This window comes from Amblyomma maculatum, chromosome 7 (genome assembly GCF_055883805.1).
Source record: "Amblyomma maculatum isolate TAMU_Amacu chromosome 7, ASM5588380v1, whole genome shotgun sequence".
Classification (NCBI taxonomy): Eukaryota; Metazoa; Arthropoda; class Arachnida; order Ixodida; family Ixodidae; genus Amblyomma; species Amblyomma maculatum.
This window is the reverse complement of record NC_139350.1, coordinates 37700724-37713934: the sequence shown is the minus strand read 5'-3', so window position 1 is coordinate 37713934 and position 13211 is coordinate 37700724. Positions and strand designations below refer to the sequence as shown.

Genomic DNA, 13211 nt, shown 5'->3' with positions numbered 1-13211 from the left:
AATTGTACAACGGACGGAGACCTGTCAGACTGTGAAAAGCAGGTGCTCATGTTCTCATGTTCTTTGTGTGGATCTACCGTATCTTCAAGACCCCGTACCATATAAGTGACCACCATATTTTTGCTATTATAAAGTGGCCCCGATAAATGCATCGATGCGTTTTCACGTGGACCTGGAGTTGGCAGCCATTTGGCAGAGCTCAGAAGAATTCACAGGGATCGCTATTTGACAACCTTAACAGAAGGTGGAATAACTTTCAATTAAGAGGGCTACCTAAGCTTAAGTTCAAGTGAACTGTAATCGCATTTGGCAAAGATGCTTGCCAAGTTTGTATGCAAATTAAAATGCCACTTCTCACACCCGTCTCGCCAACATATCCCAGAGAAAACAAGGTTGGGGGAATTCAGATTTTGTGAATCTAAGCACCCCTCCTCCCCCTTACTTTTGAAATCGCAACCGTGAAAAAAAAGGGGGTTCTTAGAATAGAGTAAATACAGTACTTCTTAAAGACTGCTGGAATGAAGACGAAAGTGATGCCGCCAATTACAGCTGTTCATGCAGAAAATGCCAGCCAACTTAGTCAAGCTGATGAAGGGATCTGCTGCCGGAATTTCCTAAAAAAACTGCAATATAGAACTTTACGTAAATTACGAAGGATCAATACCCTTTGAATGATTAATTTTGAGCATTCTGCAAACCCTTTCGTTAACTTCTTCGAGATGTCAGTATTAAGGCTACTTCATTTTGACAGTTGTGTTCTTTTTCCAGAAACCCCATGGATGCGCATCCTAAGCTCGTTCTGATATTTCATGAGCTAGACTTCAGAAAAATTTGCAATTAAAATTGAGTCGTGTGGTGATGTACGTCAGCTACAATAACATATGCTTGCCATACACGAAACTGTTTCTTCATTTCACTGCCTTGCGAGAATAAAAAAAGGTATGCATGCACACAAGTACCCGAGAAAGGTCCAGCAACAGATCCCCACTGGCCATTTGAAGCATGTTGGGGCATGGGTGCTTGGGCATAGTATAAACCAAAGTAAGGCAAAAAAAAAATTGCTCAGCCATAAAGCTTATGCAGGAAAAGTAATAAATTTAACGATGCACAGTTACAGAAATCACACTTTATGCATAGCAGACGCTGCACGGTGGTTACACAACATGCTGCATGGAGTGCACGGCTTCTAACAGAATCACTGCTATATAACTACCGGCACTGCAGTATTGACATACGGCCACTACGCTCTAGAACTACTAAAAATGCTTTCGAGCTTTCCACTGAGCTCGGCGTACCTGTTTCCTCTTGACGGCCTCACCTTACTCAGATGGCAGCTTCGATAGGTGGTCGTACTTGAATAGTGTTGGTACAAAACCCGATTTCACAGAGTGTGGTTGAGGCTAACCATGTCATTAACAGCCTGAGCCAAACGCCTGGATATAGAATAATCAAAGTTAACTGAGATGTGTACGATGGGGGAGCCAAGATTAATGAGACGTGGGAACCACGGGAAACACGACCGACCTAAATGCTAGAGCCAAATCCATTCTGACATAGGGTATAGTATTAACATAAAAGGTGGCAAGAACAGGCTAAAATGGTAGAATATAAGAACAGCTAAGGCAGGAGGATTTAATGGCATATGGGTTTGTGAAGACTTCTTTTTGCAATCACTGCGACTGGTCTGTATATGCAGATGGACGCAATAAACGAGTTCAGTTCTGTTTTAACTTAGTGTCATCCTACAAGATTAATTCTGAAGACACCACAGGAGAAGAGGGGGAGATTGGGGCATTCACTGGTCAAAGTATGAATTTGCAAAGGGTCAAACATGAATGCAAGCACGTTTACAGCTAAAGGGTTAAACTGGCAAGGAATCAAGCATTCCTCAGCTTTGTATACGTGTGGACAGAAACAAATGCAAGACAAGAAAATAAAAAGGTAGAATGTATATAAAAGACGTTAATGAGCTAGGAAAAGGTGAAGCAATTACATTATGGAAGATAAATGTACACACAGAATATATGAATGGGGTACACAGATTCAACAAGTAATGTGCTGCTGGATGTGAAAGGAACGACTAAGTTGCAGAGGTAGGTGCAGTGGAGTGTGCTCGACTAATGCCACAAAGGATGTAAGATAGGCTAGGGATCACGAATATAGATAAACATGGCTCCAGAAGTGTAGGCAGAAATTACAAATGTATCAAGCAGAGTTTTAAAAAAGAAACTAATGCAGAAACGAGGAATGGTAAACAGCCAGATGGGATGCTTTACTAGGAAATGGAGCTAGCGACTAAATAAATTGAAGATATTTCTGAAAGTACTAAAGCAGAATGTATTTGCACAAAGTTAATGAGACTATTCAAGCTAGAGCTAGCTAAGGTGCAAGTCAAAAAAAAAGGGGAAAGAAAACAAACCCAAGAGTTGGTGGGATGGGCAGAGAAACATCTGAAAATCTACAGAGAAAACAGATATTGTAAGCATAGCGGAGAACCAGAAGCTCACATAAAAGAAAATGAGATAACTTCACAATATGCAGAAAGGAAGCATCTTATCTGATCAATGAAAAAATGAGAAGGAAAGGGTCCCAAAGGTTGTCAAAAGCAAACAAAAATATAAAAAAGCAGCTGAGAAATTATGGCAACGTCCAAACTTCTCGAGCAATAAGACTAGCCTAGTCCAGAGATTTATAGTTACAAGAGAAGAAGGAGATGAGGAAATTAAACATACAAGAATGATAGAAAAATTTAAGGGACAATGAAATGGCACATGTTCTTTAATGAAGGAGGACAGGCAACGGCATTACTTGAACGAAATAGTGAGAAGAGGATTCCAAGAAGCACACTGGCGAGCCAGGACAGTATTCCATCTATGTTAACAAAGAAATTGCGGACAAAATCTAAACAAACATTGGGACAGGTTGTGAGCAAAGTTAATGAATGGTAAAGCACTCAATGGATAAAGATCAAGTAGGATGAGCATGATATACAAAAGAAGCAACCGTCATCCCATAACTGTGACATCAGTGGTGTACAGGATCGTGGTGCAAACTATATAAACAATTGTAAACAGCAGATTGCAAACGTGGGTGAAGAATCAGGGGGTGTTATCAGAGCTAAAAAATGCAGTCTAGAAAACAAAAGAGACTAGAAGACAATATACACTCACTGAAACAGTTTATCAAAAACAAAAAATGCAGGCACATATGGCTACCTTTTCTGGACATCAAGGGAGCCTATGACAATGCAGTTAAAAAGGACTTGTTTGGTTTGGTTTATAGTGCTTAACATCCTAAAGCGACTCAGGCTATTAAGAGATGCCAAAGTGGAGGACTGGAAATTTCGACCACCTGGCAGTCATGAAATAGGCAGTCATGATCTTTAATGATAATGAGTATGGTGAGCATAGAATACAGGAGCTCAAGCTGGAGATACTAGATAAGTACAAGTATCTTGGGATCTGGATAAATAGTGGAGTTGAGTGCCTAATGGAACATGAATATATAGCGGCTATGCAACAGCTACAGTCATGAAAAATAGTGCACTGTGGAATTGCAACAGGTATGAAATTGAGAGAAATCGAGGAAAAGCGATGAGCTAGGAAAGATTTCAGTTACCTGTACATGAGAAATGTTGACACAAAATCGAGAAAGCAAAGCCAGAAAATTGGCGCACAAATGTTTGGAGGAAAGTCGGGCGACCAGCCAGGAATTATCAGTGAAAAAAGAAAGGTTTAAGAAGCAAAGAGGGGTTTATAGAAAACAGGAACTCGGGCCAAACCAGCACTGGAAGTGTACAAAACTTTCAAGCTTGAAATAACAGAAGAAAACATCTACAGTAATTTAATTTTCTGTAATAGGCTCCATCCTACAGTTCAGGGCAACGAGGTTGATTGGGATTTAAGGACAGTGGAAGAAAAACAGACTTTGAACGAGCAGAAATAACTAAGTGAAGGTTATCTGACTGATGGCTAAAACTGAAGCAAGAGTGAGTACAAAATACACTACTATTCACAGCTAGGCGCCATGCACTGCTGCCATCCAATTCAAAATGGTTCAGCCTTACCTATCAACGATCCAGAGCATGGTGGCGGTTGGACTGCGAAACAGGGCATGAAATTCATGTCAGGTGACACACAGAAACTAGCATCAATCATATGATTTAGCCACTTCGGCTTCAAACTGTTTTAATTATGCCAGTAGCAAAGAGTCAGATGATTTTGGAAAGTCTGACTTAAGCTTTGACAGCAATACAGATGCAAAACAACCTACTGCATTAACAACTTGTCAAAGGTGAGCAAATTTTATGTTTCCATCTGCTCTAGAGTGGGCATACATGGTCGTTAAATGTTCACAATAGTTTACCTCTATTCGGTTGTGTGTTGTGTTGGGTTTTATGGCGCATAAGCAACTAAGGCTATCATGCGCCAAGAGCAAGGTTAATGTATGTTTTGGTTGCAAAAGAGGAAATGGATATGTTAAATCTATAGTTTGTTTAAAAAGTTTCCTTCTTCTAGGAAACTGAGAACAGATGCTTGGTTTACAAGTGCTCTTTCTCCTAAAAGCAAGGTGGGACGGAATGAGATGGTATGATTGTAAAATATAGTAAAATGTTTTCTCTGTAGTGTCAAGTTTTGAGCATGTAATTAGAATGTGGTTTACAGTGAGTATCTCGTCGCATTCTTCACAGGTCGGTTTGTTATGTTTCATTAGCAGAAAGTTGTGTGTAAGATGTGTATGTCCAATACGAAGACGGCATACTATCACTTCCATAAAACGTTGTTGATGTGTGCTCGATTTCCATTCTCCTAGTACAGGCTTTATGAGGCGCAACTTATTATTTTTTTGGTTGTTCCATCTGGACTGCCATTTATTTATCTGTTTATGTTTTATTAATTTCAAGCAATCATTATGTGGTATGTTTACTTTCTGAATCAATTTGTTGTGGGCAAGTGCAGCACATTTGTCTGCTCTTTCATTGCCGTTAATGCCTACGTGACTAGGGACCCAACAGAACACCATGTTATGTCCTTGTGTCGCGATCATTTTTACATTATGTATTATGTCACCAATTAGAGGCATGGCAGCATTTCTGTGATTTAAAGCCATCAGTACACTCAACGAATCGGTGTAGATGACACTGTTCCCAATGCCTTCATTCACTATTTTTTCTACAGCTGTCAGGACAGCATAGGATTCAGCTGTAAAGATTGATGCGCACTGAGGAAGCCTAATTATTTGTTCCCAGTTCTCTTCAACTATGGCACAGCCAACATAAGTAGAAGTTTTTGATCCATATGTATAAAAATCTGTATAATTGCTATACTTTTCTTTTATTGTGCGAAATTCTTTATTGTATGCTCTTTAGGAGTTTGGCTTTTGTTGAAGTGTGTTAGAGTGAGATCACAGACTTTTGGAAGTTTGTACCATGGGGGGTAGGGGGCTGTTTTTGGGTGCAGTGTCGGGCAAGGTGTCCAGAATTTCTAGCTCACTGCAAATGTCTTCGAAACGCATTATCAGTGGCCTCGTTGCTCGTGGTTTATTTGTGAAAATTACTCGTGAGCGGCATGTTGAGACTATTGGATAGCAGAGGTGTTTTTTCTGTGACCTTATTCTAAGGACATAAGCACATGTGAGTGAAGCCCTTCTATCTTTCAGCGGAGACTCATTCGTCTCTGCATACAGACTATCAAAAGGGGATGTTCTGTAAGCGCCACAAAAAAGGCGTAAACCTAAGTTATGTACCGGGTCCAATTTCCTTAGATATGATGGTCTAGCTGACTCATAGACTATGGAGCCGTAGTCCAAGCTAGACCGCACAACAGATAGATATATATGTAGAAGACACGCCCTATCAGACCCCCAGTGTTTCCGAGAGAGAACCTTCAGTATGTTTAGATTTTATGGCCTTCCTCTTTAGGATGTTTATGTGAGGCAAGAATGTTAGTTTTCTGTCGAACGTTACACCCAAAAATTTATGTTCGCTCTTTACTGGCAACTCAATCCCATTTAGGTTTAGCTTGGGATTGATCTGTATACTTCGTTTCAGCGAGAACATTACTGCCACTGTTTTTTGGGGGGAAATTTGAACCCATTTTTAAAAGCCCATGAGTCTAGTTTATTTAGTGTTAATTGTACTTGTCTTTCACAAATTGATATGTTTGAGGATGTGCAGGCTATTTGAAGGTTGTCGACATACAGCGAGAACATAATGGATTTTGGGATTACCTTGCTAATAAATTCATTTTTACAATAAACAAAGTTGTACTTAAAATGCACCCCTGAGGTACCCCATTCTCTTTGAATAAAGTTCCTCGAGAAGGTGGTACCGAGACGTACTTGAAATGAACGACCTGATAGAAAGTCCTTCAGAACAGTTAGCATCCGGCCTCGGATGCCCAAATCTGCTATATCGCGTAGGATCCCGAACCTCCAAGTCGTGTCGTATGCCTTTTCCATGTCAAAGAAAATGGCCAGGCAATTTTGTTTGTGTATGAACGCTTCCCTGACAGTATTTTCAAGACGCACTAAGTGGTCGGTCGTTGCGCACCCTTTTTTAAAACCACACTGATGAACATTAAGAAGTTTATGAGATTCTAAGATGAAAGTTAGTCCGATGTTTAAAACACTTTCAAAACATTTTGCTAAACAGCTGGTCAGAGCTATGGGTCTGTAACTGCCCGCTGAGGTCGGCGGCTTTCTTGGTTTCAGAAACGGAACAATAACAGCTTGTTTCCAAGCCTCTGGGAGTTTACCCAGAGTCCAAATTTTGTTAAAGAATTTCACAAGTGCCTCTACAGAGGATTCGGATAAATGAGCCAGCATTTCATAATGAATTTCGTCAGGGCCAGGCGCAGTCTGTTTTCCAGCGGCAAGGACGTTCTTTAGTTCTTGGAGTGTAATAAAACTATTATATGATTCATTTCTGCCACTACTTGTTGGGAGTTTTTGTTTCTCAGCTATGTTTTTGTATTTTAAGAATGTTTCTGTGTAGTGTGACGAACTTGAAACGTGTGTGAAATGTTCGCCTAGTATATTGGCCTGTACTTCTATGCTAGTCTGAACACCAGGGGCTATGAGGATGGGAATTGTAAACGGGGAAAAGTTTCCACTGAGTTTATGAACTTGTTCCCACATTTTCTTAGACGTCATTGAGCTATTTATTGACGTGACATACTTCTGCCAGGATTCTTTTTCAGAGTTACAACGGATGTATCGAGCTTTAGCTTTGGCCTTTTTAAAAGCTGCAAGATTTTCGTGTGTAGGGTACCTTCGGAAAACACCCCATGCTTTATTTTGTCGCTTTTTGGCCTCCTTACATTCCCGAGACCACCACGTCTTGTGTTTTTGTCGCACCACACCTAAGGACTGTGGAATGGGGAGGTGAGTGGCAGTGATAATGCAAGTCGTGAACAACTCATTTAATCTTTCGACACTAAGGGCCTCTGAGAAAACTGCTCCTAGATTCGCATCTACTTTAAAAAGCTCCCAATCTGCTAAGTGAAGTTTCCACTGTTTCGGTTTGGTCGGCATGACTGATGGTGAGGATGATAAGCTGATTATTGCTAGAAGGTGGTCGCTACTATATGGGTTGTTCAGAACATCCCATTTAAAATCATTAAAAAGGGAAGGTGAACTAAAAGCCAAATCTAAAAAACTCATTTTTCCTGACCTTGGTGAACAGTACGTGGGCTTACAGGAGTTCAACAAGCAAATGTCTTAACTAAGAATAAAATCCTCGATAAGCTGTCCACGTGTATCACTTTTTTCACTTCCCCACAAAGGAGAGTGTGCCTTAAAATCTCCTACTACTAGGTAGGGCGCTGGTAGTTGGCAAAAAAGGTTTTCTAGATCATGGATTGCTTTTTTTAAGATTTGGTTCAAGATAGACAGAACACACAGTAAGAGTTTTAAAGGCAATTATTGTGGCTGCTACAGCTTCTAAGGGAGTGTTTAATTTCAGTTCTTGAGCTGGAACTCCACTTTGCAATATGATGGCCGCACCGCCCGAAAGCCTGCTTGCTTGCTCTCGATCTCGGTGGAAGACTTGATATTTTTTCAGTATATTCGTGTGCATGCAACCTAAATTTGTTTCCTGTGCGCATAGTGCAACTGGCGAGACTGTATCTAGAATGTCTTTTACGTCATTAATATTCTTTAGAAGTCCTCTACAGTTCCACTGTACCAGGAATGCCATCTTATTTTGTTGAAAGCTTGGAAATTAAGTTAGGTATTTTTCAGGGCCCGTGATTCGGGCCTTGTCTGTTTTGGTTCGTTCCAAGGAGCTCCGCCGTCTCTGTGACGAAGACGGCAAAGAGCTGTCCTGGCCTGTGTCCATTACCTCGTCTGAGGTGCTGGACGAACGTGCCAGAGGTACGTGTTCCTTCTTTTTAGACCTTGCCTCGTGGGCGGAGATCTTGTGGCCCGCCGACCCTGAGGGACGCGTAGCCTGTTGTGGTGCCCCGCCCTGTCGCACCACATCGGCGAGATTTGGTTTCGCTGTGAACTGAAATGTGTTCTTGGTTTTGTTGTACTGGGTATATGCCTCTTTGTATGTGATGTTATTTGTTGTTTTTAGTGTTATGATCTGCTTTTCTTCTTTCCATTTTTGGCAGGATCGAGAGTATGCGGGGTGATCCCCCTCACAGTTATCAGAGTTGTGGTCGTTCGCACCTCTATTCGGTAAAGTTTCCACAAACTGCGGTGAATATATCCTGCCGCTAGCACAAAAGCTTGTAGAGTTTTTGCAAAGATGGAAAGCTGGTGTGCACTCAAGCGAAGATGCAGCTGTGGCACTAATCGCAGGTTTCTGATTGCCCCCAAGTTTATTTTTTTCTTTACCCAAGTGATACGAGACATTTGTGAAAATGCAAATAAATGTACACGGATGACAATTTTGGCTGTTCAATTTTGGTGGTGCTAAGCAAGCTCGCACTCCATCATTTCCTTCTACAGAGCATTTGCTGCAAAAAATAAATGAAAACACTGCAACTTGCACTACAAATGGAAGAAAACCTAGGTCCACACTACTGTCTGCTACAGAAAATGCGAATTTGTGTTTCAATGCTTCCCACAACTGTTTCCATAAGTGGTAAAAGTACTAGGCGCAGAACTAAGTGGTGAACGCTGGTGCATGAAAAAAAAAAAAAAAATTGTAAATAAGCCTGCCCTGCCAATTTTTTTTTTTATTTGTAGTCAGAAATGAGTCAATATACCCACTTCTGTACACTCTGGAATTTTTCTACAACTGTTTTTGACTGTCATACACAAACATCTTTACGTTTTCTGAAGTTTTGAGAATGTTACACAGAGATTTTTTTTTTTATGCATTAGGTTTAGCCATAGTGAACATAAGCGCAGAAAACATGGACAAGAGAGAACACTGACAAGCGGTTGTGTGTTCTGTCTTGTCTGTGTTGACTACGAATTACCAACTTGCCCAGAGCCACACTAGGTTTAGGAAATTCAATTTTTTTTTTGTATGCATGCTGCTTTACTTAGTTGCACTGTGATGTATGTTACAGCAAGACAGTATGAATAGTTAATTTACTAAACTATTTTCTAGCTCCTGTCAAAGCTACTTGTTTTTCTTAAGTCCTTCAACCGTTACTTCCAAAGAAAAACTCACAGACAAGTGTCCACAAAAGTAGAGAAGGCCATTCAGTCACAATGTCGGTACCAAAGAAAATGACTGAAATGAAAGCTTCAACAATTGATGTACACATTGTGTAGCCTTACTACCAATGCATAAACATTACTGTAATGTAAAGAAACCATCTATTTAAAAAAGAAATTGGTGATGTAATCCCACCATTTAAAAGGCAAAATCACTAACTGCTCCTTGAGCCTTCACGACTTCTATGTCTGAGGTAGCACAGAATTGTTAGAAGAAACTCAATGAAGATAAGGTTCTCTTTTGATGCTACAACTATGCAGCAAGCTTCAAAAGCATAATCTTGGTTTCCAATTCAACTACTAAGAAACCATGATGTCGAAGGGATTAACCAGTACTACCACACCAGAGTAAAATGTTAACACACTTATGCACTTATCCTGGAGCCATGCAGCAAAAGATATACAGTGTTCTGCAACTTTATTGGAACCGTCTTGGAAAATTCTCCCATCGGTCGAGGCGGAAAAGTTTTCCAAGATGGTTCCGATAAAGTTGCAGAACATTATATATGCAAAATAGCCTTACAAGCATGAATCGTGCTAGCTACTCCCTACAATTAAATAAGAAGAAACACAAACATACTGAACCAGTGAAAGGCACAAAACATGAGAAAAGAAGTCCAGTGCTGTGCAGTGTTCTTTGTTTCTTGTGTTTCCACGTCTTTCGCTGGTTCAATATGTTAGGCTCGGTCGCCATGCTAAAGAAACGCGAAATTTTGTGTCTTCGTGGGTGGCATCCATGTTTCATACTGGCCTGAGAGTCCAAAGATATGTGCACCTTCCCTCTGATTGTGCCCCCTACATAGGCACCAAAGAGTAAAAAGATCGCAATGCCTTTTAAAAAGGGGGCAATATCATTTAAAACTTGTAAGGGCATATCAGCAGGTGACAAACTGAGTTCAAATTTTTATATTAATTGCACGTGTTAGTATGTGCAGTTTTTTTGCTTCAGTGCAGGGTTAATAAAGCCAGGGCATAAACAAACCAGTCATAAAATAATCTCTCGCCCCTTTTGTTGAATGCACAGCACTCCTACAAAAAAAGAAAAAAAGAAAAAAAAAAAGACCTCCACACATTTTCCTCCTCCTCAATTTAATGGACACGCAAAGCAAGTGTCAATATAATGAGGAAAGGAAAGTACAATTACTGTTTCTTTCCTTTCCCCATAACCATGACAACACCCTCAATAATAAAAAGGGCCATTCAAACTAACAAAAATATAGGCGCAGCACATAAGTTGAATGCATAAATCTTAGTCATCTTATAAAAAGTGATGCAACATACCACAATAAACTGCACTTCTTGGCAAAAATAGCAAGGATAATCGTTTGTGTTATCTTAAAAGTCACACATAAATAAGAAAATTGCGCAACAAGTATACTTCACGAAGAGATCACGCTACTGAAAACTTTCGAAGTAACTTTTAGCAGAAGCGAGGAAAACAGCAGTAGAAAAGGCATATAACATCGAAGAAAGGTTATCTCCAGTGATAATACAAAACACAGTGGGGACCCTTTTTTGCCTAGGCAAAAGAGGGGTATACGCGTGCATAGTACACATATATTGCAACCTTGAAACTGCGCACGGCTGCAATTGTTAGCAAAAAAAAGAAAAGAAAGGGAAGAAAGAAACAAGCAGCCTTCAGCGGAGTCGAGACGGACGGGCCACTGAACGTAGTACACGACAGAAAACGCAAGCCCAACGCGCCCGAGCCTCGATGGCACAAATAATGACGCGCAATGAACCAGACCGGGACGATTAAGGTTATTTTCTTAACCCAACTCTGTCTTGGAGAGGACTGCCATGTGCTCTACGCTCACAGCATTTGTCAATGCGCGCCAACAGACAACGCTCGCCAAGAAATGCCACACCAAACCTGAGGGAACAGCTGCAGTAGCGCGGCTGGGACGGCGCCGATTTTTGCTCTTTCCTTCCCGCGGAGAGGGCGAAGCGGCACCGCATTGCCAAATTTGGCACCCTTAGCGTCATGGCCTTGTTTGGAAATAGCTGCGAAAAAGGATGCGGAGGAGATATCCTTCCTTGCCTGCGCGTGAGGGGCGAGGCGCGCCCGCCAGAGTATTGCAGCGAAGCCTACCCCCATGTCGGGATAGCGAGCTAACACATGCGGAGGGACCTACACGCTGCTTCTAGACGAGCGGACGTGTTTGCTGACACAAACGATCGTGTACTGGCACGCTGCGGAGCCTGCGAGGCTCGTGTGTCAAACATTGGACAAGAAACAGCTTTCTTTCACACCAGACGAGGACTCATGTGAAAAAGCCAGCGCAGTGCTTGCAAGGATGATGGTTTATCTCAGAGCCGTCAAAATCTGCCACCAGCGCAACAGCAGCAGCAAGCGCGGTACAAACGGCGCGGCATTTTGAGCAGCGTCTCTCGACGCACTGGCGTACTCTCGTTTTCCCCAGCATCCAGAAATCATCGGCACACAGTTAACGCAACAACACGTTACCTTTCTGGCGACTGCTGATGAACAACTCCACCGCGGCTGCCGTCTACCTATTTCGCCCATTGTGAGCCGGTGAGGCCAAAAGTGAGTACAGAGAGAGGGTGCAGAATGCAGTGAGAAAGAGAAGCGACGCACTTACCTTAGCGCCCTCTTCAGCCTTTGGCAGAAAGTAGATCTAGTTTTTGTTTCGGTTTCGAGCGCCAAACGCTTGTTTGTTTTCAAGCAGTAATTTTGCTATACAGTCCCTCGAATATACTGCCTATAAATGATGCTACCCAACATTACTAAAATAAATTCAGTTTCACAGCTCCCCATACCGCCCAGCGGAGGAGTGTGTCCCAGGTGGCGGTCGTCGCGATAACTAGCGGCGCTGCAGTCAACTCTTGCTCCTTGCTGGGCGCGTCGTCTGCTACACGCGGCGCGCAAGCATGCAGCGGCCAGCACACACGTAGCTTTTGCGTGCTGCCGTTGCACTGTACATGGCTACAGTATAATTATAACTACATTACGACAGCTTTGGCTTCGAAACGACGCATTACTTTGGAGAACGCGTTTGTGTTATGCGAAATGCACTTGTTAATGCTGTGAAAAAAGTGTGAGCGCCGTCGGCTTGCTCACAAGCACTGCTTCTTGCTTTACTCCCTGGCCTGTGTTTTGTAGTATGTTTTTTCAGGGCATAGATCCTCTCATGCAAACAAATTAGTCAAATTTTCAGTGTATAGGAGCACTCTAACCTTAGAAGGTAACGCAGTGAATGTCATGTTTACTGCTGCGCTGAGAGGATTGCCTCCATTATACGCAGAAATCTGCTAGCCTTGGCAGCCTGTTCATGCAGTGCATGAAGTCTGGCTACTCGCGTTAAACGATATAGTGAACACAGATTACAAGTAAACGGCTTCCGCTGTCGCCTAATCAGAAGCGCTTTTCTTAATGTCTCACTTTCAAGGTATGGCGTGGAACATAGCTCCGAATCGGCACTCCCGCATTCCCGTATATAGCAATATAAAAAAAAATAAAAATAAAAAAAATCCTTTGTTGTTTAAAACACCCTCAGATGTGAAGAATTATTTTA

At 41.8% G+C, this 13211-nt stretch overlaps 1 protein-coding gene across 7 annotated transcripts in view; it reads right to left on the bottom strand.

The window, feature by feature from the left end:
* Positions 1–12242, bottom strand: part of LOC146182998 (uncharacterized) — a 185209-nt gene extending 172967 nt beyond the window's left edge. For 6 of the 7 annotated variants that reach the window (XM_084609011.1, XM_084609015.1, XM_084609014.1 and 3 more), the window contains exons 1-2: positions 12143–12242; positions 4067–4099 (exon numbers count right to left, since the gene is read on the bottom strand). The gene's annotated coding sequence lies outside the window, so the exon portion shown is untranslated. The remainder of the gene's footprint in view (positions 1–4066; positions 4100–12142) is intronic. The other variant, XM_084609013.1, reaches the window with a different exon arrangement.
* Between the last annotated feature and the right edge of the window lie 969 nt (positions 12243–13211).